At 39.2% G+C, this 25857-nt stretch overlaps 1 pseudogene; it reads right to left on the bottom strand.

Moving 5' to 3' along the window:
- Nucleotides 1-14832: 14832 nt before the first annotated feature.
- Nucleotides 14833-21450, bottom strand: LOC104086003 (multicopper oxidase LPR1-like; annotated as a pseudogene).
- Between the last annotated feature and the right edge of the window lie 4407 nt (nt 21451-25857).

Genomic DNA, 25857 nt, shown 5'->3' with positions numbered 1-25857 from the left:
AGGTTCGTATCGTGAATTGGGACTTGGGCGTATGCCGGGAACCAAATTCCAAGGTCCCTAGCCCGAGATATGGAATTTTGATGAAAAATTTAAAGTTTGAGTTCAAATAATGACCGGATGTCGAATTATGTGAAAATGACCCCGGAATAGAATTTTGGTGATTCCAACAGTTCCGTATGGTGATCGGAATTTTATTTGAAAGTCCGTAGTGAAATTAGGCTTGAAATGGCTAAAATAGAAATTTAAAGTTTGAAAGTTTGATCGGGGAGTTGACTTTTTGATATCGGGGTCGGAATCTAGTTCTGAAAATTTTCACATCTCCGATATGTCATTTATGACTTGGGTGAAAAATTTGAGGTCAATCGGACTTGATTTGATAGGTTTCGACATCGAATGTAGAAGTTGGAAATTCTAAGTTTCATTAAGTTTGAATTGGAGCATGATTCATGATTTTAGCGTTGTTTGATGTGATTTGAGGTTTCAAATAAGTTTGTATGATGTTTTAGGACTTGTTGGTATTTTGGGTTGAGGTCCCAAGGGCCTCGGGTGAGTTTCGGATGGTTAACGGATCAAAAGTGATACTTAGCTGCTGCAAAAGCTGCTGCAATTTTTCTGTTGGAAATGCTGTCAAAATCGGACTGCCTGTCAAAATCGAGCTCCCTGACAATCGAGGTCCCTGATAAAATCGAGCTCCCTGACATCAAGCTCCCTGACAATCGAGGTCCCTGACAAAATCGAGGTCCCTGACAAAATCGAGGTCCCTGACAATCGAGGTCCCTGACAAAATCGAGGTCCCTGATCGAACTGGACAGATCGAGCTCCCAAGATCGAACTGGACAGATCGAGCTCCCAAGATCGAACTGGACAGATCTGTAAGTTATAAAAACAGTGGCATTCAACATTTGCCATTTTTGACAAACTTGAGCTTGAACAGAGGCGACTTTTGACAGATTTTCAAGAAAAGACATTTGGGGTAAGTGATTCCAACTCGGATTTGATCTATACACACAAATATATCATTATTTTCACCATTTAATTAGTGTTTTGAGATTGAAATTTTGAAAATTTTAGAAATCTCATAGAAATGAATTTTTGAGATTTCGGTGTCGATCCGGAGTCCGATTGGAGTGAAACTAGTATAGTTGGACTCGTAATTGAATGTGTTGTCGGATTTTATAAGTTTCGCCGGATTCCGAGATGTGGCCCCCACAGGCAAATTTTGAGCTAATTTCGGATTTTATTGAAAAATGTAGTATTTTCTTATGAAATTGATTCCTATAATTTTTGTTGACTGTATCGAATTACTTATGACTAGATACGAGTCGATCAGAGTCGAAAAATCGAGAAAAAAATATAATACTTGGTTAAATTGGAGCAAGTCGAGGTAAGTGACTTGTCTAACCTTGTGTGGGAAAAATTTTCCTAGGATTGGTATTAATTGTAATGTGATGAAAGTCGTGTACACGAGGTAACGAGTGTGTACACGGACTAAATGTGAAGGATTATGTGTTCAAATTATGAAGATCACTGTTACATATTAATTAAATTATTAAATCTTGTTATATTCTCCATTAATGATTTGATTTGTATACGTTAAATTTGCTTGACATTTTCCTGCTAATTGTTTTACCTGTTCGATTGAAACTTGGTTTTTTTAATACTGTGCATTATTTGAAGGTTGATTTTTCTTTAAATTAAGTATTATTAATATGAAATATTATTTTTCTGAATTATTTTATTCTTGATTATTTTCGCAAGATTTTTGGTACTCATTGTGATGGAGCCGTGAGCTCTTTATTGTGAAAAAATATTATTTTTGGATTATTTTGGCATGAGCCGTGAGCTCTTTATTATTGAAAAAAATATTGTTGTTGATTTATTTTTGGAAAATTAAAATATTGGGCACTTAAGGTGTAAATTGTGGTATATTGTGATATTGATACACATGCGGCGGTATAAGGTCTGGGGATTGAAATGCATGCGGTGAGATAAGGGTGGCTTGATACGCGTGACTAGTAGTGGTGACTACTAGAAGTCATGCGATGTGATAAGGGAGGCTAAAACGCGGGATGCTATTTCGGAAAAAAATATTTTTTTTAAATAAATTGTGAAGGCTCCCGCGGTGATATAGGAAAATGAGATATTGTGAATTTATTTATGATTTGGGATTACGAGGTGGTACCTCGGTAGTGCCCTTGTTGATATTGATTTATGGTCATAGTTGCCTTTGATTAATTGTTGTGATTTTCATAAAGTTGAAAGGAAATTCTGTTTTGATTCCACAAGATATTATTTGCAATTAATTGCTGTCATTAAATGTGACATACTATTTGATTCATTTTCGCAGTCATTTATATCTTATTAAATTGTTTAAACATTTTCCATGTCATTATCTATTCTCCAGTAGGGCCTGACCTGACCTCGTCACTACTCTATTGAGGTTAGGCTTGGCATTTACTGGGTACCGCTGTGGTGTACTCATACTATACTTCTGTATATCGTTTTGTGCAGATCCAGGTATATCTTACCAGTTTAGACGTTAGTGGAGCTACCTGCGCACAGAGACTTCGAGGTATATCTGCCAGCGTCCGCAGACTCCGGAGTCCCCTTCTATCATTTTATGTTTCTTCCTTATTTTTCTTTAGACCTTGATACATAGAAATATTGAGAATAAATTTTAGAAGCTTGTGACTTATTTCTACCGGGTTTTGGGAGTTGTAATTATTTGAATTGTAGTTTATTTATTTCAGGTATTTATGATTATTCCGCATTGATAGGCTTACCTAGTCTTAGAGACTAGGTGCCATCACGACCTCCTACAGAGAGAATTTGGGGTCGTGACACGGGCCCAGGCACCGCAGATGCGAAAAATGCTGGGTAGAATACATAAAATTGGGTCTTAGCCATTTTTACTCATTTTTGAGTTTTGAGTCTCGGATTTGGGCGATTTCAAGGGGGATTTTCACGATTTTGGATTGGGTAAGTGTTCTATAACCAAAAGTGATTATATTTCACAAATCCTTGTCTATATTCGTCATTTATTTCGGATTTAGATTGAAGAAATTAGAATTTTTCTAAAACTTTCCAAAAACGAAAATTTAAGATTTGAAGGTCCATTTGATATCGGAATTGGACAAATTTGGTATGGTTGAACTCGTATCGGAACGTGTGTTCGAATTTTGTGAGTTTTTTCGGGATTTAAGATGTGGGTCCCACTGCCAAATATTTTAATAAATTTCGAATTTTTATTCGAAAAATTTATAAATTCATATGGAATTAATTCCTATGATTTGTATTGAATATATCGAATTGTTTGTGAATAGATTTGAAGCTTTTAGAGGCAAATTTAAAAGGAAAAACTGTGGTTAAATAATTGATTGGAATTTGCAAAGCGAGGTAAGTGCCGTGGTTAACCTTGACTTGAGGGAATAGAAACCTTAAATTATTTGTTATGTGAATTGCATGTGAACGACGTATAGGCGAGGTGACGAGTGTCTATACGTCGTCAAATTAATTGTCTGCCTGCTTACTTGAAAAATCATAAACTATTTTTTTTTATCATAAATTAATTACTATAATAATTGTTTCTCTCTTATTCCTTGTCAAAATATTAATTCTTGAATTCCTGCATTAATTGTTACATGTTATTTGAATTATGTGCCTTAATTGTTATTTGACATTTAGCATATTAAATATTAAACTGCCTATTTGCTCCCTGATTTTTATAATAATTTGCTATTTGTCATTGTTTGCTTCATAATTAAATCATAATTATTGTATGATTGTTGTCTTATGATTTTATATTAATTGTTGCGTTTATTGAGGAATTTCTTCTATAAGAATTGATTGGTAAATGAATATGTTGGAGGAGCGGGTTGCACGCCGCAACATGATTGATTATAATGAATATATTGGAGGATCGGGTTGCACGCCGCAACAAACTTATTAAAAGTCAATATTGGAGGATCGGGTTGCACGCCACAACAGACTTATTAAAAGTCAATATTGGAGGATCGAGTTGCACGCCACAACAGACTTATTAAAAAGTCAATATTGGAGGATCGGGTTGCACGCCGTAACAGACTTATTAAAAAGTCTATATTGGAGGATCGGGTTGCACGCCACAATAGATTTATTAAAAGTCAATATTGGAGGATCGGGTTGCATGCCGCAACAGACTTATTAAAAAGTCCATATTGGAGGATCGGGTTGCACGCCGCAACAAGCTTATTAAAAGTTAATATTGGAGGATCGGGTTGCACGCCGCAACAAACTTATTAAAAAGTCCATATTAGAGGATCGGGTTGCACGCCGCAACAGACTTATTAAAAGTCAATATTGGAGGATCGGGTTGCACGCCGCAACAGACTTGATTAAAATGAATATATTGTAAGAGCGGGTTGCACGCTGCAACAGAATTGAATGTGAATATATTGTGAGAGCGGGTTGTACGATGCAACTGAATTGATGGAAATGATAATTGGTTATGACTACTGAGTTAGCTTCGATTATTATAAATGAGTTACTTGATTTATTTCTATTATTGTTGTTGTTTTTCATATTACCTACAGGTAATGTATGTGACCCGCCTTAGCATCGTCACTACTTTGTCGAGGTTAGGCTCAGCACTTACTATTACATGGGGTCGGTTGTACTGATACTACACTCTGCACTTCTTGTGCAGATTTTGGAGTTGGTCCCAGCGGCGTACCATAGTTTTGCTCGGATTTCAGTTATTCAGAGGAGACTTAAGGTATAACTGCATGGCGGTCGCAGTTCTGAAGTCCCCGTCTATTTTACTTTGGATGTGTGTTTATTTCCAGTCAGTTTTATTTTTTTCAGACCTTTATTTGTATTTATTCTAGAAGCTCGTGCACTTGTGACACCAATTCTGGGATGGTATTTAGACACCGTTGTTCGATGAATTATTTCACTATATTTCAAACTTTCATTCCGTATTTGTTTCCTTGTTATTAATAAATTTAAAATTATTTTAAAAATAAATAATATTATTCTAACGTTGGCTTGCCTAGCAAGTGAAATGTTAGGCGCTGTCACGACCCGAAGGTGCGGAGGATCGGGTTGCACGCCGCAACAGACTTGATTAAAATGAATATATTGTGAGAGCGGGTTGATGCTGCAACAGAATTGAATGTAAATATATTGTGAGAGCGGGTTGCACGCTGCAATTGAATTGATGGAAATGATAATTGGTTATGACTGCTGAGTTGGCTTTGATTATTATAAATGAGTTACTTGATTTATTTCTATTATTGTTGTTGTTTCTAATATTGCGTATAGGTAATGCAAGTGACCCGCCTTAGCCTCGTTACTACTTCGTCGAGGTTATGCTCAACAATTATCAGTACATGGGATCGGTTATACTGATACTACACTCTGCACTTCTTGTGCAGATTTTGGAGTTGGTCCTAGCGGCGTACAATAGTTTTGCTCGGATTTCAGTTATTCAGAGGAGACTTGAGGTATAACTACATGACGTCCGCAGTTCTGAAGTCCCCATCTATTTTACTTTGGCTGTGTGTTTATTTCCAGACAGCTTTATTTTATTCAGACCTTTATTTGTATTTATTCTAGAAGCTCGTGCACTTGTGACACCAATTCTGGGATGGTATTTAGACACCGTTGTTTGATGGATTATTTCACTATATTTCAAACTTTGCTTCCGCATTTGTTTTCTTGTTATTAATAAATTTAAAATTATTTTAAAAATGGATAATATTATTCTAACGTTGGCTTGCCTAGCAAGTGAAATGTTAGGCGCCATCACGGTCCGAAGGTGGGAATTTCGGGTCGTGACAGTTGGTATCAGAGCACTAGGTTACATAGGTCTCACGAGTCACGAGCAAGCTTAGTAGAGTCTGAAGGATTGGTACGGAGACGTCTGTACTTATCTCTCAGAGGCTATGAAGTTTAGGAATAATATCACTTCTTTCTTATTCTGTCGTGCGATTTTATTCTAACATCGATGATTGAACCATTCTACTCTTATTCTCTCGCAGATGGTGAGAACACGTAATACTTCTACCGATGGACAGAAACTAGAACCCCCGGTGGCAACTATGGTCAGGGGTAGAGGTCGAGGCTGAGGTCGTGCTAGAGGTCGAGGCCGAGGTAGAGCTCAGTCCAGAGCTCGAGCAGCTGCACCTGTTGAAGTACCTCAGATAGACCTTCAGGATGAGGTCCCAGTTCAGAATGTACTAGTTGGACCAGTTCAGGTCCCGGAAGGATTCATAGCCACTCTAGTGCTTCAAGACGCTCTAGTCCGATTGGTAAGTCTTATGGAGGGTGTGGCCTAGAATGGTACATTTCCAGTGGCACCAGCCATCTCATAGGCCGGTAGAGGAGCACAAACTCCCACTACTCCCGCCCCGGAGCAGATGGCTCCCCAGAATCAGGCTCCAGTAGCCCTGCTAGTTGGGGTAGTTCAGCTAGTTGTTGCGGCACAGACCGGAGATAGGCCCGCCATGTCTTTTGAGGCCTTATTGAGACTGGATAATTTCACTAAGCTCTTTCCAGTTCACTTCAGTGGTACACCTTCTAAGGACCCACAAGATTATCTTGAATGCTGCCATGAGGTGCTGCGGAACAAGAGTATAGTTGAGACCAATGGGGTTAATTTTGCTGTATTCCAGATGACGGGTTCTGCCAAGAGGTGGTGGGGGGATTACACATTGACCCGACCAGTCAGATCACCTGCACTTACCTGGGAGCAGTTCTCTTAGCTATTTCTGGAGAAGTTCCACCCTATCACACTGAGAGAGGAATTCCGTAAGCAATTTGAGCGTCTACAGCAGGGCAGTATGACTGTTACTCAGTATGAGTCCCGTTTTGTAGATTTGGCCCGTCATGCTCTCCCTTTACTACTTACGGAGGGAGAGAGAGTGAGGAGGTTCATTGAGGGACTCACACACCCTATCAGACTTCAGATGGCCAAGGAGACCGGAGGTGAGATTTCTTTCCTGGCGGCTGCTAATGTCGCAAGGAGGATCGAGATGGTTCTTGTACATGAAAGAGGGCAGATGTCCGATAAGAGGCCTCGTCAATTTGGTGGTTACAGTGGTGCCTCATCTGGAGGCCGGGGTAATCTTGGTAGGGGTCATCCTCCCAGACCGTTTCATTCAGCACTTCATGTATATCCCGGTGCTTCAGGGATTCACGGTCCTATTATGCCTTACTCTGGGCAGCCAATATTCAGTGCACATTCAGCTCCTATCAATGCACCACCACTCCAGAGTTACTACAGTGGTTATCCGGCCCATCTGGGTCAGCTTCAGCTTCAGCAGCCACGGCATCAGGATGGGTGCTATGAGTGTGGGAATGTTGGTCACATCAGGAGGTATTGCCCTAGATTGGCGAGTAACAAATCTCGGCAAGATTCTCGTGCCATCATACCGGCACCAGTTGCTTCACCGCCTGCTCAGCCAACTAGAGGTAGGGGTCAAGTAGTTAGAGGTGGAGGTCAGACCATTAGAGGTAGATGTCAGGACATTAGAGGTGGAGGTCAGACCGTTAGAGGTGGATGCCAGCCAGTTAGAGGCCGTCCCAGAGATGCAAATCAGAGTGGTGGGGCCCAACCCCGATTTTATGCTTTTCCAGCTAGGCCTGAGGCCGAGTCATCTGATACTGTGATCACATGTATTATTCCAGTTTGCCATAGAGATGCTTCAGTTCTATTTGATCCAGGATCTACTTATTCCTATGTGTCCTCCTATTTTGCTTCATATTTGGTTGTGCCTTGTGATTCTCTGAGTGCTTCTGTGTGTGTATCTACACCGGTGGGAGACTCTGTGGTAGTAGATCATGTCTACCGTTCATGTGTGGTTACTATTGGTATTCTTGAAACTAGTGTGGATCTTCTACTTCTTGATATGGTAGATTTTGATATCATCTTGGGTATGGATTGGCTGTCTCCTTATCATGCTATATTGGACTGTCATGCCAAGACAGTGACCCTAACTATGCCGGGGTTACCTCGATTATAGTGGAAAGGTACTCCTGGCCATTCTACCAGCAAGGTTATTTCTTATATGAAAGCTTGGCGTATGTTAGAGAAAGGGTGTCTAGCCTATTTGGCTTATATTCGCGATCCCAGTGCGGATGTCCCTTCTATGGACTCAACACCAGTTGTTTGTGAATTTTTTGAAGTATTTCCTGCAGAGTCGGGGATGCCACCCGACAGAGATATTGACTTCTGTATTGATTTGGCTCCGGGCACTCAGCCTATTTCTATTCCACCATACCGTATGGCCCTGCCAGAGTTGAAAGAATTGAAAGAGCAGTTACAAGCCTTACTTGATCAGGGATTCATTAGACCCAGTGTCTCGCCCTGGGGTGCACCAGTATTATCTGTAAAGAAGAAAGATGGCTCAATGCGGATGTGTATAGATTATTGGCAGTTGAACAAGGCCACTATCAAAAACAAATATCCGCTGCCAAGAATTGATGGCTTATTTGATTAGCTTCAGGGTGCCAAGGTATTTTCAAAAATTGATTTGAGATCTGGTTACCATCAGTTGAAGATTAGGGCATCTGATGTCCCTAAGACAGCTTTTCGAACTCGGTATGGGCATTACGAGTTCCTAGTGATGTCATTTGGGTTGACAAATGCTCCAGCAGCATTTATGGATTTGATGAACCAGGTGTTCAAGCCTTATTTGGATTCTTTTGTGGTTGTATTCATTGATGATATCTTGATTTACTCCAGCAGTTGGGAGGAGCATGAGCAGCATCTTCGAAGTGTGCTTCACACCTTGAAGAATAATCAGTTATATGCCAATTTTCAAAATGAGAGTTTTGGTTAGACTCAGTTGCCTTTTTGGGACATGTTGTATCGGCAGAAGGCATAAAAGTGGATCCTAAGAAGATTGAGGCAATTCAGAATTGGCCTAGACCTACTTCGGTTACAGAGATCCGGAGTTTCCTAGGTTTGGCTGGTTATTATCATCGGTTCGTGGAAGGATTTTCATCTATAGCAAGCACCTTGACCAGACTAACCCAGTAGGGTGTTCCATTCAAATGGTCAGATGAGTGTGAGTTGAGCTTTCAGAAGCTCAAGACCGCTTTGACTACGGCGCCAGTATTGGTATTACCCACAGGTTCAGGATCTTATACGGTATATTGTGACGCATCTCACATTGGGCTTGGTGCAGTATTAATGCAAGATGGCAAGGTAATTGCATATGCGTCGCGGTAGTTGAAAGTTCACGAGAAGAATTATCCTGTTCATGACTTAGAATTGGCAGCCATTATTCATGCGCTGAAGATTTGGAGGCATTACCTCTACGGTGTCTCGTGTGAGGTATTTACTGATCATCGTAGCCTTCAGTATCTGTTCAAACAAAAAGATCTTAATTTGAGGTAGAGAAGATGGTTGGAGTTGTTGAAAGACTATGCCATCACCATTTTGTATCACCCCGGAAAGGCCAATGTGGTGGCCGATGCTATGAGTAGAAAGGTTGTGAGTATGAGCAGCCTTGCGTATATTCCGGTTGGTGAAAGACCATTAGCTGCAGATGTTCAGACTTTGGCTAATTAGTTCATGAGGTTAGATGTTTCAGAACCCAGCCGGGTTCTAGCTTGCACAGTCGCTCGGTCTTCTTTATATGAGCGCATCAGAGAGAGGCAGTATGATGATCCTCATTTACTTGTCCTTAAGGACATGGTGTGGCACGGTGATGCCAAAGAGGTTGATGTAGGGGAAGATGGTGTTCTGTGAATGCAGGGCCGTATTTCTGTGCCTAATGTGGATGGGCTTCGTGAATTAATCCTTAAAGAGGCACATAGTTCCAGGTATTCTATTTATCCAGGTACCGCAAAAATATATCAAGATTTGCGGCAATATTATTGGTGGAGGAGAATGAAAAAGGATATAGTTGCACATGTTGCTCGGTGTCTGAATTGTCAGTAAGTTAAGTGCTAGCATCAGAGACCTGGTGGTTTGTTTCAGAAGTTAGAAATTCCTGAGTGGAAGTGGGAGCGTATCACAATAGATTTTGTTGTTAAGCTCCCACGGACTCAGAGAAAATTTAACGTAGTTTGGGTCATTTTGGACAGGTTGACCAAGTCAGCCCATTTCATTCCGGTGGCAGTTACCAATTTTTCAGAGAGGTTAGCTGAAATTTACATTCGTGAGATTGTCCGCCTTCACGGTGTGCCGGTGTCTATTATTTCAGATTGAGGTACGTAGTTTACCTCATATTTCTGGAGGGTTGTACAGTGTGAGTTAGGCACGCGGGTGGAGTTGAGTACAACATTTCATCCACAGACAGACGGACAGTCAGAGCGCACTATTCAGATATTGGAAGATATGCTTCGCGCTTGTGTTATAGAGTTTGGAGGTTCTTGGGATCATTTCTTGCCACTTGCGGAGTTTGCTTATAATAATAGCTACCAGTCGAGCATTCAGATGGCTCCATATGAGGCATTATACGGAAGGTGATGCCGATCACCAGTTGGTTGGTTTGAACTAGGAGAGGCTCGGTTGTTGGGTACCGATTTGGTACAGGATGCCTTGGATAAGGTCAAGATTATTCAGGATCGACTTCGCACAGCTCAGTCTAGGCAAAAGAGTTATGCCGACCGTAAAGTTCGTGATATTGCATTCATGGTTGGAGAAAGAATATTGCTCCGGGTTTCACCTATGAAAGGTGTAATGAGGTTCGGGAAGAAGGGTAAGTTGAGCCCTAGGTATATCGGACCCTTTGGAATTCTTGAAAGGATGGGCGAAGTAGCCTACGAGCTTGCATTACCACCTAGTTATCAGCGGTTCATCCGGTGTTCCATATGTCTATGTTCCGAAAATATCATGGTGATCCGTCCCATGTGTTAGATTTCAGCTCACTCCAATTGGACAAAGATTTGACTTACGAGGAGGAGCTGGTGGCTATTCTAGACCGGCAGGTCCGACAGTTGAGGTCAAAGAGTTATCCTTCAGTTCGGGTGCAATGGAGAGGTCAGCCGGTAGAGGCATCTACCTGGGAGTCCGAGTCGGACATGCGGAGTAAATATCCACACCTTTTTCTCCAGCTCAGGTACTTTTTCTAACTCCGTTCGAGGACGAACGTTTGTTTTAGAGGTGGAGAATGTGATGACCAAAAATGTCATATTTAAATTTAATAAGTAATTCTGTATTCTAAAACCTCGAAAATCATCATTTATCATTCCTCGACTTGTGTGCACAGTCCGTATAATTTTTCGAAAAGTTTTATGTGAAAAATAGATTAAAATGAGAAATAGAGCTTTAAAACTCAAGTGAGTTGACCTTAGTCAACATTTTTAACAAACGGACCCGGATCAGTATTTTGACAGTTCCGGTAACTCCGTATCGTGATTTAGGACTTGGGCGTATGCCTGAAATTTAATTTGGAGGCCCATAGCTCAAGTTATGACCATTTAACGGAACTAGCAATTTAAAGGCTAAATGTTCCAAGTTTGACCACGGGGTTGACTTTTTGATATCAGAGCCGGAATCCGATTCTGGAAATTTGAACAGCTCCGTTATATCATTTATGACTTGTGTGCCAAATTTGAAGTCATTCCGGATTCATTTAATATGTTTTGGCACGAGATTTGCAATTTGAAAGTTTAAAACTCAAAGTTTGAATCGGGGTGTGAATTATAATTTTAGTATTATTTGACGTAATTTTAGACCCCGAGTCAGTCCGTATTATGTTACGGGACTTGTTGGTATATTCAAACGGGGTCCCGAATACACCAAAAGTGAAACGGATCGAAATCGGAACAAGAATTGGACTTAAGCAAAAATCTGAAATTTGGGTTCTCGTATAATCGCACCTGCGAAATTTTGACCGCAGGTGCAAGCTCGCAGAAGCGAGACATCCATCGCAGATGCGGCCTTTGCAGGTGCGACATTTTGTCCGTAGATGCGAAACCTCGCCTGACAGCCCCTTTTCGCAGATGCGAGATTTTTCTCGCAGATGCGAGCTCGCATGTGCGGGCCCAGGCACCGCAGATGCGAAAATGCTGGGCAGAATACATAAAATTGGGTCTTAGCCATTTTTACTCATTTTGAGTCGGATTTGGGCGATTTCAAGGGGGATTTTCACGACTTTAGATTGGGTAAGTGTGCTATAACCAAAAATGATTATATTTCACAAATCCATGTCTATATTCATTATTTATTTCGGATTTAGATGGAAGAAATTAGAATTTTTGTAAAACTTTCCAAAAACGAAAATTTAAGATTTGAAGGTCCATTTGATATCGGAATTGGACAAATTTGGTATGGTTGAACTCGTATCGGAACGGGTGTTCGGATTTCGCGAGTTTTTTCGGAATTTGATATGTGGGTACCACTGCCGAATATTTTAATAAATTTTGAATTTTTATCCGGAAAATTTATAAATTCATATGGAATTAATTCTTATGATTCGTATTGAATATATCGAATTGTTTGTGAATAGATTTGAAGCTTTCAGAGGCAAATTTAAAAGGAAAAGTTGTGATTGAATAATTGATTGGAATTTGCAAAGCGAGGTAAGTGTCGTGGTTAACTTTGACTTGAGGGAATAGAACCCTTAAATTATTTGTTATGTGAATTGCATGTGAATGACGTATAGGCGAGGTGACGAGTATCTATACGTCGTCAAATTAATTGTTTGCCTGCTTACTTGAAAAATCATAAACTATTTTTTTAATCCTAAATTAATTACTATAATAATTGTTTCTCTCTTATTCCTTGTCAAAATATTAATTCTTGAATTCCTGCATTAATTGTTACATGTTATTTGAATTATATGCCTTAATTGTTATTTGACATTTAGCATATTAAATATTAAATTGCCTATTTGCTCCCTGATTTCCATAATAATTTGCTATTTGTCATTGTTTGCTTCATAATTAAATCATAATTATTGTATGCTTGTTGTCTTATGATTTTATATTAATTGTTGCGTTTATTGGAGAATTTCTTCTATAAGAATTTATTGGTAAATGAATATGTTGGAGGAGCGGGTTGCACGCCGCAACAAGATTGATTATAATGAATATATTGGAGGATCGGGTTGCACGCCGCAACAAACTTATTAAAAGTCAATATTGGAGGATCGGGTTGCACGCCGCAACAGACTTATTAAAAGTCAATATTGGAGGATCGGGTTGCACGCCGCAACAGACTTATTAAAAAGTCAATATTGGAGGATCGGGTTGCACGCCGTAACAGACTTATGAAAAGTCAATATTGGAGGATCGGGTTGCACGCCGCAACAGACTTATTAAAAAGTCCATATTGGAGAATCGGGTTGCACGCCGCAACAGACTTATTAAAATTCAATATTGGAGGATCAGGTTACACGCCGCAACAGATTTATGAAAAGTTAATATTGGAGGATCGGGTTGCACGCCGCAATAGATTTATGAAAAGTCAATATTGGAGGATCGGGTTACACGCCGCAACAGACTTGATTAAAATAAATATATTGTGAGAGCGGGTTGCACGTTGCAACAAAATTGAATGTGAATATATTGTGAGAGCGGGTTGCACGCCGCAACAGATTTATGAAAAGTCAATATTGGAGGATCGGGTTGCACGCCGCAACAGACTTGATTAAAATAAATATATTGTGAGAGCGGGTTGCACGCTGCAACAGAATTGAATGTGAATATATTGTGAGAGCGGGTTGCACGCTGCAACCGAATTGATGAAAATGATAATTGGTTATGACTACCGAGTTGGCTTCGATTATTATAAATGAGTTACTTGATTTATTTCTATTATTGTTGTTGTTTCTAATATTGCGTACATGCAATGTAAGTGACCCGCCTTAGCCTCGTCACTACTTCATCGAGGTTAGGCTCAACACTTACCAGTACATGGGGTCGGTTGTACTGATACTACACTCTGCACTTCTTGTACAGATTTTGGAGTTGGTCCCAGCGGCGTACCATAGTTTTGCTCGGATTTCAGTTATTCAGAGGAGACTTGAGGTATAACTGCGTGGCGTCCGCAGTTCTGAAGTCCCCGTCTATTTTACTTTGGCTGTGTGTTTATTTCCAGACAGCTTTATTTTATTCAAACCTTTATTTGTATTTATTCTAGAAGCTCGTGCACTTGTGACACCAATTCTGGGATGGTATTTAGACACCGTTGTTTGATGGATTATTTTACTATATTTCAAACTTTATTTCCGCATTTGTTTCCTTGTTATTAAAAAATTTAAAATTATTTTAAAAATAGATAATATTATTCTAACGTTGGCTTGCCTAGCAAGTGAAATGTTAGGTGCCATCACGGTCCGAAGATGGAAATTTCGGGTCGTGACAAAAAGTATGAGGTGAATCATAGCGGAACTATGTGTTACTTAGAAATCGTCCATATATTATTTATGATTGCCTAAGTGATCTCCGGTTATCACTTATTAGTCATTACTAGGATTATTTTTTATAAAGTTGGAGATCTTGGTGTAATACTAGATCGCCTATGTGTTAACTAGAAATTGTTCATATATTATTAGATATTACTAGGGTTATTTTTTTATAAAGTGGGAGATTTTGGTGAAATTATAGATGGCATATGTGCTAGGTAGATTGCATATGTATTATTTATTATCGGCTAAGTAATTTTTGGTTATCGCTTTTCAAAATATGTGTTGAGAAAATTATATTTCAATATGAGGGTTGGTGGATATTCAAGTTTTTAATTATTTTGTTTTCTGATCTTTTCCCCGTCGAAATCCAAATTGTTGCGTCAGTTTCTTTAATACTATATCAAAAATTATATATCGCATAAACTTCGGTAATAAGGAAAGGAAAGATGAACTGAAATTGGCATCAATTTCATAATTTGTCACTTGATTAAAATTCATAATTGGTTTTTATATATGCGCAAATCAACACCCACAATTATATTATCAAAAATAAGAAAAGAAAAGGCCATTCCTATCAATGGATAAGCTTTAGAGGCCTCATCATAACATTATCTTCATGATCTAGAATCTGTATTTAAAAAAAAAAAGGAAATCATTAGAATGTAATTAGAATGAGCATTTTGCACCATAAAAACTGAAACATGAAAAGGAAAAGTGAGCATTCGCATGGCAATGATAAACATAGCCAGGCTCTGTTGTTGCATCAAAGGGATATGAAGCATTTGAATGAATATAAGAAAATCTCACAAGTATTCTTGTAATATGTCCAGGCATCATTTTGTACACATTTTTTCACCCTTTTTCATGAGCAGGCACCTCTGTCATTTTATCTTGTGCATACTTGCTAACTTGGCACTTGATTGCAGCATTCAATTTCATCATACAAGCTTTCACCAATTCTGTTTGATCCAAGACAACAAACATACCTAAATGGATGTGTAATGGGTGATTGTCCTCCGTTAGATTGATGATGTTCCAGATCTCACTGGTCCCAACTCTTGGCGTCTCAGTAACTGGTGCTTCGAATTATTTTCCATTGATGTACAAATGTGTTGTCACGATTCAATTTGGGATCATGACCGGCGCTTAGGAGCAAGTGCTCCCAAGTACGCCTCATCGGTTATTGATAGAGTTTTTTCCTGTTTTAGGACTATTCAAAAATTAATCCTATCTTAGAAATCAACAACACAACCAACCTATATCGACCAAATAAGTTAAAATTCTCATTCACGAAGTATTTCCAACACAATAATACTAACTTCATCTCCAAGTATACTATAGGAAAGTATAATACGAGTCACAAGTCTATATCAATAAAAGAATACTTATGACACTCATAAAAATGATTATGGAATGACTCTAAGAGTTTCAATAAAGAGACTACAACTAATAAATAACAATCTTTGTCCGCGCGAATAAATGCGGGGCTCACCAAGAACTGCCAACTCGTGTACTCCAATTAATGAAATCCTCGCCCGCGTCTATTGATGTCTCTGTAAAAATAATAGTGGGGAGTCAGTTACTAGATCAGTGCGTAATAATACTTAGCCACAACTATTTTTAATTGGGGACAAGTCAGAAAACATGCTTGTATAATAATCACAAAATAAAATATCATTTTTAAAACGGTACTAATAATCAGTCTTATCATGTGTTTCCTGTAACAAAATCAATTTAACAATTCAATAATAAACTCGGTAAATATTGTGTCATAACAAATCTTTATATTTGGGAGATTTCGAGAAAAGAATCATGTAATCTGTATCACTGTATGGACCCCTTCGTAAAAAAAGTCAAATATAACTGTAGGTCCCTACTGGAGGAAAAACTATAACTGTATGATAGTTGTACCTTCCCACTAGCAAGGGCTATAATTGTACTCGGTAATCGGTAAATACAAGGTGCACCGGGTCTAACAAATCCGCCGTTAGCTACGGGATCCTTCAAAGTCTCCTCTCATTCATACTTTTCTTTGTAAACTGTAAATCTTCACATGGAAGCATTTTCAAACCAGTACAAGGCATTTCAATTCTTATCAAATCATGTAATTCAATTTGGATAATGGTAATCATATCTCTAGTAACAGTAAAACATGTCTAGTAATAGTAAGAACATTTTAAATAACTGTAAACATCTCAAGTAAATTATTCAGTACCATATCAAGTAAAGGACTTGTCCCAAATGCAATTTCAAATATTCGGTAACACATTTTATTTTCAAAATAATGTATAAACCATGCAGGTTAAGAAAACACAAATTACGGTAAGATTACTACTCACAGTACTCATGTCGAAATACCAAACTCATCGCCTCGAGCGATCTGTACGACTTTCTTCAATCAATCTATAATCACATCAATATCAATCTCGTGTTACTTTCTTTGTTTAAGCTAGTTCGTAACAAATTCATAATATCCAACTCTTGAGGTTTCAATGTTTGATTCTCAATTTGTCAAGTTTAATTTGTCTAGGTCACGTGAAAATAGTTCTATACCTCGCATTGCTTTAAGTCATATGTATATTCTGAGAATAAGGAAAGTTACTGTCGAATATGTATTGTTCCAAATTGCTCTTGAAAACACTAAAACTTGCTTAAGTATTTAATTGTACCATATTTTTATCGAGATCTACAATACATTTTTCATTCAAGTATACACCAGTAATTCTTTGTCTTTTTGGTGTTTAAATAATAGAATGCACATATACAAATCTAGCATATCACGCTTGTAATTTTAGAAATTTTGTGTGTCTACTTTTACAATATAGTTAGAGTATAGATAAGGGAGATGTTGGTACCTGCTAGTGAAAGCAATAAGCATGAAAGAGGTTTTGTTCAGAGTTAGGAGTTGAGTGAGCCCAAAATAAAAATTATCTATGATTTATACTAGAATTATTAATTAGATTTATTTCACAATCTCCTAATACGTAGTCATTCTGTTTGGTTCCGCAATAAGTATATCCTCTGTTACTCCTCTACTTAAATATTAATTCTTAATACAAGTCTTTGTTCGAGCTGAGGGTAGGTTGGAGATACCCAATTAACCCAGTCTTGTGCTACAAAGGGGTTCAGGGAAGGAGTCAAGTATCTAAAGCTCCTGCAGAAAGAGAAGCCACCAACCAGTTGCTATATGAACCAAAAATAATTAAAATACTTCAAACTTGGAAGCTTTAGATTTGGAGGAAACCAACAGAGAAAGAATTTTTTTTCTATAGAGAACGAAATCTAGAAAATCTCCACACAAATAATTTTGAAAAAAGTGATAGTCTCAAATTTAGAAACTCTATTAAGGATAGATCTCTTTTCCCGAAAATCTTAGTCAATCTAGGTTCTTGGCCTCTAGAGCCATATTTTCATGCCCAATCTTATCTTGTTTACCTATGTAACGACTCGACCGACCGTTTTGAATATTTACGCTCCTTTCAACTGTTTGAAGTCTCGAATAGCTTCATATGATGTATTATGACATGTGTGAATTCTCGATTTTGATTTTTCAGGTGTTTCAGGATTAGTTCAGAAGAATGAATTTTATGTTGGAAGCTTACGTTGAAATAGTTGATTGGATGTTGATCGGATATTGACTATATGTAAACGATTCCAAAATAGAGTTTTGATGATTTCAATAGTTCTGTATGGTGATTTTTGACTTAGGAGCATGTTCGAAAAATTATTTGAAAGTCCGTAGTTAGATTAGGCTTGAATTGGCTAAAATGGAAATGTAAGTTTGGAAGTTTGACCGGGATGTTGACTTTTTGATATCGAGGTCGGAATCCGATTTTGAAAAATTTGGAATAGCTTCGTTATGTCATTTATGACTTGTACACAAAATTTGAGTTCATTCCGGGTTGATTTGCTATATTTCGGCATGAGATATGGAAGTTGAAAGTTCAAAGTTCATCAAGTTCAAATTGAGGGTGATTCATCATTTTGGTTTCGATGTTGTTATATGTGATTTGAGGTCTCGAGTAGGTCCGTAATATGTTTTGAGACTTATTGGTATGTTCGGACGGGGTCCCGAGCGGCTCGTGTGAGTTTCAGACGAGGTTTAGAGCATTTTGGAAATTTTGGCTAAGGCTGGTTTGGCAGAGGTTCCGGCGTGACCACACCTGCGGAACCATGGGTGCAGGTGCGGAGCCGCAAAAATAGTCGTGTCATCACAGAAGTGAGAAGTGGTTGGGTGAGGGAGATCGCAGAAGCGAAGAGTTTAGCGCATGTGCAGGTGCGGGGAATTAGGAGCGCAGGTGCGAAGGTCTTCGCAGAAGCAGAGTTTGTTACCGCAGGTGCGAGGGTTGCTGGGCAAGGCTATTTTTCGTAGGAGAGAAGTTTCACCGCATAAACGAAGGTCGCAGGTGCGACCTATTGTCCGCAAAGGCGGTAAACGCTAGGCAGAAGCTTTAAGTTTGGGGTTTCGCTATTTTTAGCCATTTTGAGATTTTGGAGCTCGGTTTGGACGACCTTGGAGAGGAATATTTTCACACAATATGGGGTAAGTGTTCTTGACTTCCTTGTGATTATATTTGATGAATTAATCTTCATTTTTTAGCGTATGATTATCGAATCTTCAAGAAAAATCGGAAGAATTTTCTACAATTTCATAAAATGAATTTTCGAGATTTGAACACCGATTCGGAGTCGAATTTGTGTGAAATTAGCATGGTTGAACTTGTAATTGAATGAGTTGTCGGATTTTGTGAGTTTAATTGAATTTCGAGACGTGGGACCCACTATCAATTTTTCGAGTGGAATTGGGAATTTTCATAAATTGTTAATTTATAAGCATTGGAGTAAATTATGATTAATTTGCACGTTGTTTGAATAGATACGGATCGTTTGGCTTGAATTGAGGAGATAGGAATCGTTCGAAAGTTGATACGCACATAATGAAATTTTTGGAGCATTGTTTAGCTTGCTCGACGTTGGATTCGGCTTGTTCGAGGTAAGTAACTCTTCTAATCTTGGAGCTGAGGGTTTGAACCCTGATTATACGTGTCATGTGTTTGGTGTTGAGGTGACGCACATTCTAGGTGACGCACATGCTAGGTGTTGAGGTGACGCACATGCTATGGGCATAGTGATGCATTTTACACTGGCTATCTGGAAAGAAAATGAAACATCTTATTTATTGTTGGAAGGAGTTTTGGGAAAATTATTGTTCTCAAACTTACTCATATTTTTGGCAACTTCGGTAAACGATTTGGGTTTTCACTGATACACTTGAAAGGAAGAACTATTTTCAGAATTCATGATTAAGCTGAGCATTTTATCTCTGAGTTACTTATTTTATTACTTGTTTTATGCTGTTATGGACTGTTTTGGCTATTGGTGTTGGGCTCGACCTTTGTTCCATCTCGTCACTACTTTCAACCTAAGGTTATGTTTGTTACTTATTGATTACATGGGTCGTTTGTACTCATAAATACTTCTGCACCTTGCGTGCATATTTTCTGATGCTGATGTAGCTGCGTATAGCGAGAGCTGGATCTGAAGATGTACCTGCATTCCAGTCATTGCTGCCTCTTGTTCATGGCAGCTTTAGAATTTTTAATCTGTTCATGTATACTTCAGACAGATGACGTATTTTTATTTCACACCAGCTTTGTAAATTCTAATCTTAGAGGTTAATGATTTTATACTACCAATCCTTGGAGAGTGTATTAAAATCAGTTAAATATTAATTGAATCGAATTTTTGTTATCTGGCTTACCTAGCGGGTGAGGTTAGGTGCCATCACGGCTAGTTAGATTTTGGGTCGTGACAACCCATTATATAAAGATTTCAATGACACAGTATTTACCGAGTTTATTATTGAATTGTTAAATTGATTTTGTTACAAGAAACACATGATGAGACTGATTATTATTACCGTTTTAAAAAGGGCATTTTATTTTGTGATTATTATACAAGTATGTTTTCTGACTTGTCCCCAATTAAAAATAACTGTGGTTAAGTATTATTACGCACCGAGCTAGCGAATTACTCCCCGCTATTATTTTTACAGAGTCAACAATAGACGCAGGCGAGGATTCTGTTAATTGGAGTACACGAGTTGATAGTTCCTGGTGAGCCCCGCATTTATTCGCGTGGGCAAAGATTGTTATTTATTTGTTGTAGTCTCTTTCTTGAAACTCTTAGAGTCGTTCCATAGTCATTTTTATGAGTGTCATAAGTATTTTTTTTTATTGATATAGACTTGTGACTCGTATTAGACTTTCCTATAATATACTTGGAGATGAAGTTAGTATTATTGTGTTGGAAATACTTTGTGAATGAGGATTATAACTTGTTTGGTCGATATAGGTTGGTTGTGTTGTTGATTTCGAAGACAGGTTTAATTTTTGGATAGTCCTAAAATAGGAGAAAGTTTGTCCAATTGTATGTAAATGACCGATGAGGCATACTTGGGAGCACTTGCTCCTAAGCGTCGGTCATGATCCTAAATTGGGTCGTGACATGTGTAGGCTCGTCAATGTTGCTGGCGTACTCGTAAAAGGCTATGTACCTTGTATTTGAAGCCTCATATACATTCGGAGATGGATACTCTATCAATTTTTGTGAAACACCCCATGTGTCAACCTCATGATGTTGTTCAATAATGAACTTCATGATCTAACTATTAGCTTCATTAACATGGTCACCCGAAGGATAAGGATATGGTGTGTCATTGGCTAAGATCACTGGGTTTTACTTTGACCGTGAAAAGTCAACAATCACATCAGCTATTTCAGATGAGCTAATAGTCATTGAGCACAACTAGTTCATCATGGTATGCTGAATCAGATGCTACGTGGATAAATGTCATATTATTGGTGAAGAAAAATTTAAAGAACCTTGCATTTATGATCCTAAAACGATACTTCCTTTGTTTTACCATCATATAAGGCCATGCTTTTCCATTGACTATAATTGCATCACCAAAATATTCAGGTTGCCATTGAGGATGTATTGAAGGATTATTTCCAGTAGAATTCATGTAAATCGAACCATCAGCCCGAAAAGTACGATAAAAGATACATGCTCTCTCGGGAGAGTGCCTGTTGAACAATGCCATGCACAACACCGCAGCGGTACATTCTTCATTTCCTTTATCATTTCTCCTGTCTTTGATTTAATAATAACTTGATTTTGCCGTTCTTGTTTTTAAGGCCAATTTTCCTACTTTCGAGGGCCTCCAGAGGTTGATTCAGGAAAAAGAAGAGCTTACCTCCGGACGGGATCAATTTTTTGGCTGAGCGGGGCCAAACTGTTGCTCGCATCTCGGAACTAGAAGCCAAAGTTGCTGAGGCTGTTGTGTTGGAGGCTCGTTTTCAGCAAAGCAAGCAAGAAGTCGAAATCCTTAGCCAAGAGATTACCCCGCTAAGGGTTCAATTTGAAGAGGTCAAGGCCAGATAGGCTGAACTCCATAGTGTCGTTCTTACTGTATTTGATCGCGAGGCTGCCTCCGCTGAGAAATTGACCAACTTGGAGGCAAACTTGAACTCCAAAACTGAAGATTTTGATGTTGCGGGGGTGAAATATGCCAAATTGGAGGAGAAGTATAAAAAGACCATTGGGCATAATAGAATTTTTAGTTCTATTGTCCGCGAACTCGACGTTAGCCCCAAGTCCATTAGATTCGCCCGGGAAAACATTTCTACCGAGGTTATCCAACTTAAAGAAGAACTCAAGCACCGAGCGGCTTCCCTCGTTGTTGAAAAAAACACATATTATGTACAACTTCAGGAGAAAAACCTTGGAATAGGCTAATGCGGGCGTCATTGACTTTGATGCCGAAATCGCTAAATCCCGCGAGCTAGAGTCAGCTGCTAAAAAGGGTCTCCCGGCAGGTCCTAATGCTTCCAGTTCTTCTGGTTCCGGTTCCGAATCCCCGGGAGCTGAAGAGGAGCCGGAGGGAGAAGATGCTGAAGGCCAAACTGATGAGGGTCAAGATATTGAGCCAACAACGGATCTACCCACTTCCCCTAGGGGCGCGGATGCTTCTCTTTCTCCGGGTTCCGGAGATGTAGCAGTTTAGCTTTTCATTTATTTTCCCAACTTTTGTACCTGTGCCGTTTTGGCATATTTATTGTGAATAAAAACATCTTTTGCTCAAGTTTTTCATGAGTCTTTCTGCGTTCTTTATTTGAACACTTATGTAAGTTTTAATCTTTGCATTCTTTCTTGCTTAAGTGTTTTGTGGATGTTTTACTGTTTGTGTCTAATTATGCAAGGCTTTCGGGTGTATTTTCCCTCGAAAGCATTTGGATTTCGGGCATAAGTTATTCCTAAATCAACCCTTTGTCGTGAGGGTTTTCATAAGAGAGGGCCCTCTTATGTTTATGGTGCTCTTGAAGAGAACGTCTTATGTTCATTACGATACTAGCATTTGAAGTACTTGTTTAACTTTCAAATGACAAAATCAATTCATCGTTCAGACAAAAAACAAGATAAAAATAAAAGGACTTTACTTTATTCCTTCCATTTTCAAAAAGTACATAAGCATTCATTATGCTAAAAAGAAATTTCCATTTCTTGTGGCTAATTTATACAACTTGTTTCTACGGAGCTGGTTGCGCAGTCCCCGGTCCCAATAATACAACTATGTTTTCGGTTTTCGTATTTCGATCGACGTGGCAGTCATTGTTGTCGTATCCTCATATAATTCCCCACAGTGTTCGAATGCGAATTGGAACACTGAAAGTTTTGCACCTTCGAGGACACCACTAATGAATTGCTAGATAATCTTTAGTTCGGTAACAAACTTCACTTCCCCTTAGGAATTTATGCTATCGAGCCAAAGACTATCTAACAATCCTATAGTGGTTTGCACTTGTGAACGGTAGGGTAACCTTTGCTTGATAGCAAACTTAATTCTCGGTGGGAATTTTGCTATCGAGCCAAAGGTATCTAACCGCTCCGGAGTGGTTCTTCGCTAGTGTGCCTTGCTATTAAAGGTCTTATTGCTATTGTTGAAACCTTTTTCGTAGTATGCTTTCCGTTGCTGCCTAGTTAAAAACCTTGCCAGAAAACGGGACATAAACTGGACGAATAGAAAAAGAATGCAACACATACTTTCAGTGCAGGTGATGTTTATCAGCAATAATATCTTTTGAGGTGTGACACATTCCAGTTGCTTGGCAACTTTTCTCCATCCTGATTCTCCAACTTGTATGAACCTTTCCCGGTGACAGCTAAAACTCGATAGGGGTCTTCCCAGATCGGACCTAGCTTCCCTGCGTTGGGTTCCCGGGTGTTTTGAGTTAGTTTCCTTAGAACCAAGTTTCCCACTTTGAAATAATGGAGGTGGCTCTTCGATTATAATATCTTTCTATTCTCTGATTTTGGGCTATCACTCTTATATGCACCAAGTCCATGCACTCATCGAGTAGCTCCAAGTTGATTAACATTGCTTCGTTGTTTGTCTCTTCACTTGCTTGGAAATATCTCAAGGTTGGGTCCCCTACTTCTACCGGGATTAAGGCTTTTTCTCCGTACATAAGGGAGAAAGAAGTTTCTCCTGTGCTCGATTTGGCCATTGTTCTGTATACCTAGAGCACTCCAGGTAGTTCCTCAGGCCATCTACCTTTAGCTTCTTCCAATCTCTTTTTGAAATTTTGTATAATCACTTTTTCGTTGATTCCGCTTGACCATTTGCGCTCGGATGATATGGCGAAGATGTGATTTTTTTGATTTTTAAATCTTCAAGGAACTTTGTGATCTTTGCGCCTATAAAATGTGGCCCGTTATCACATGCTATCTCTTTTAGTATTCCAAATCTTCAAAGTATGTTCTCCTACAACAAATTCACCACCTCACATTCACCGATCTTCTGATAAGGACCTGCTTCAACCCATTTAGAAAAATAGTCAGTTAAAATTAAAAGAAATCTTACCTTACCAGGGCCAACAGCAGTGGTCCGACAATATCCATTCCCCACTTCATGAACGACCATGGAGATAGAACTGAGTGTAATGGTTCTTCCGATTGATGTACCAGTGGTGCGTAGCATTGAAAGTTATCGCATTTGTGCACGAAATCTTTGGCTTCTTGTTCCTTTCGAAGCCAATAGTATCCTGCCCTTACTAGTTTTAGTACTAAGAAGTCTGCACTCGAATGAATTTCACATATCCCTTCGTGGACTTCTCGCATAACATAATAAGCTTCGGAGGCTCCCAAGCATCGGGACAATGGGCCTTGGAAAGATTTCCTATACAATTGGCCTCCTTTGAAGCTATATCACACTACTTTGGCGCGTAGCGCGCGGGATGCCTTGGAGTCATCAGGCAACTTTTCATGTTCGAGATAATCAATTATCTCATTCCTCTAGTCCCAGACCAAATTAGTCATATTCACCTCAAAGTAGTTATCTACGTCTAGAACCCAGTGCATGAGCTGCACTATCGTCCCGGAATCCAATCCCTTCATTTCCGTTGATGAGCCGAGGTTATCTAGTGCATCCGCTTCTACATTTTCTTCCCTCGGGATATGCGTAATTGACCACTCCATAAATCGAGCAAGAAGAGCATGAACCTTCAATATGTATTATTGCATGCGCTCCTCTATGGTTTCGAAGATCCCGTAGACCTGATTTACCACCAGCTGGGAGTCGTATTTGACTTCTATGACCTCAGAATCTAATCCCCGGGCCAATTCGAGTCCTGCAATCAAAGTTTCATACTCTACTTCGTTGTTAGTCAAATGGACTGTTCTTATGGCCTACCTTAGGGTTTCTCCCGAAGGCGTGGTTAATACTATGCCAAGCTCGGACCCCTTTACGTTGGAAGCTCTATTCGTAAATAAGGTCCAAACTCCCGATGTCGAGTCTGACACCATCACTACTTCTTTGATTTCCAGATGCAGCAATCCCGGATTGAAATTGACCATAAAGTCGGCCAAAACGTGTGAATTGATCGCAGTCCTAGGTTTATACTTTATGTCAAATTCACTCATTTCGACGACCCATTTGGCCCATTTACCCGAGAGTTCGTGTTTGTGAAGGATATTTCACAGGGGGAAAGGTGGTCACCACAACTATCGGGTGGCATTGGAAGTAAGGCCTCATCTTCCGAGCGGCGACTACGAGAGCTAAGGCCAGCTTCTCCAAATGCGGGTAGCGAGTTTCTGCTCATGTTAAAATTCTACTAACATAATAAATGTGATATTGTGTACCTTTATCCTCACGCACTAAAACAGCACCTACTGCTACCTCCGAGACTGCTAGGTAGATTAATAGTGTTTTACCTTCCTCCGGCTTTGATAGTAACAGAGAGCTTGAAAAGTACCTTTTCAAATCCCAAAAATCCTGGTGGCATTACGGGGTCCATTCAAAGTTGTTTTTCTTTTTGAGAAGCATGAAAAAATGGTGGAATTTCTCTGATGATCGGGAAATGAAACTGCTCAAAGCAGCCAATCTCCTTGTGAGCCTTTAAACTTCTTTCATGCTTGATAGCTAGTCCGGGATGTCTTCGATGGCTTTGAT

The sequence above is a fragment of the Nicotiana tomentosiformis genome, chromosome 10 (assembly GCF_000390325.3).
Source record: "Nicotiana tomentosiformis chromosome 10, ASM39032v3, whole genome shotgun sequence".
Lineage (NCBI taxonomy): Eukaryota > Viridiplantae > Streptophyta > Magnoliopsida > Solanales > Solanaceae > Nicotiana > Nicotiana tomentosiformis.
The sequence above is the reverse complement of the archived record's forward strand: the minus strand, read 5'-3'. Positions and strand labels throughout refer to the sequence as shown.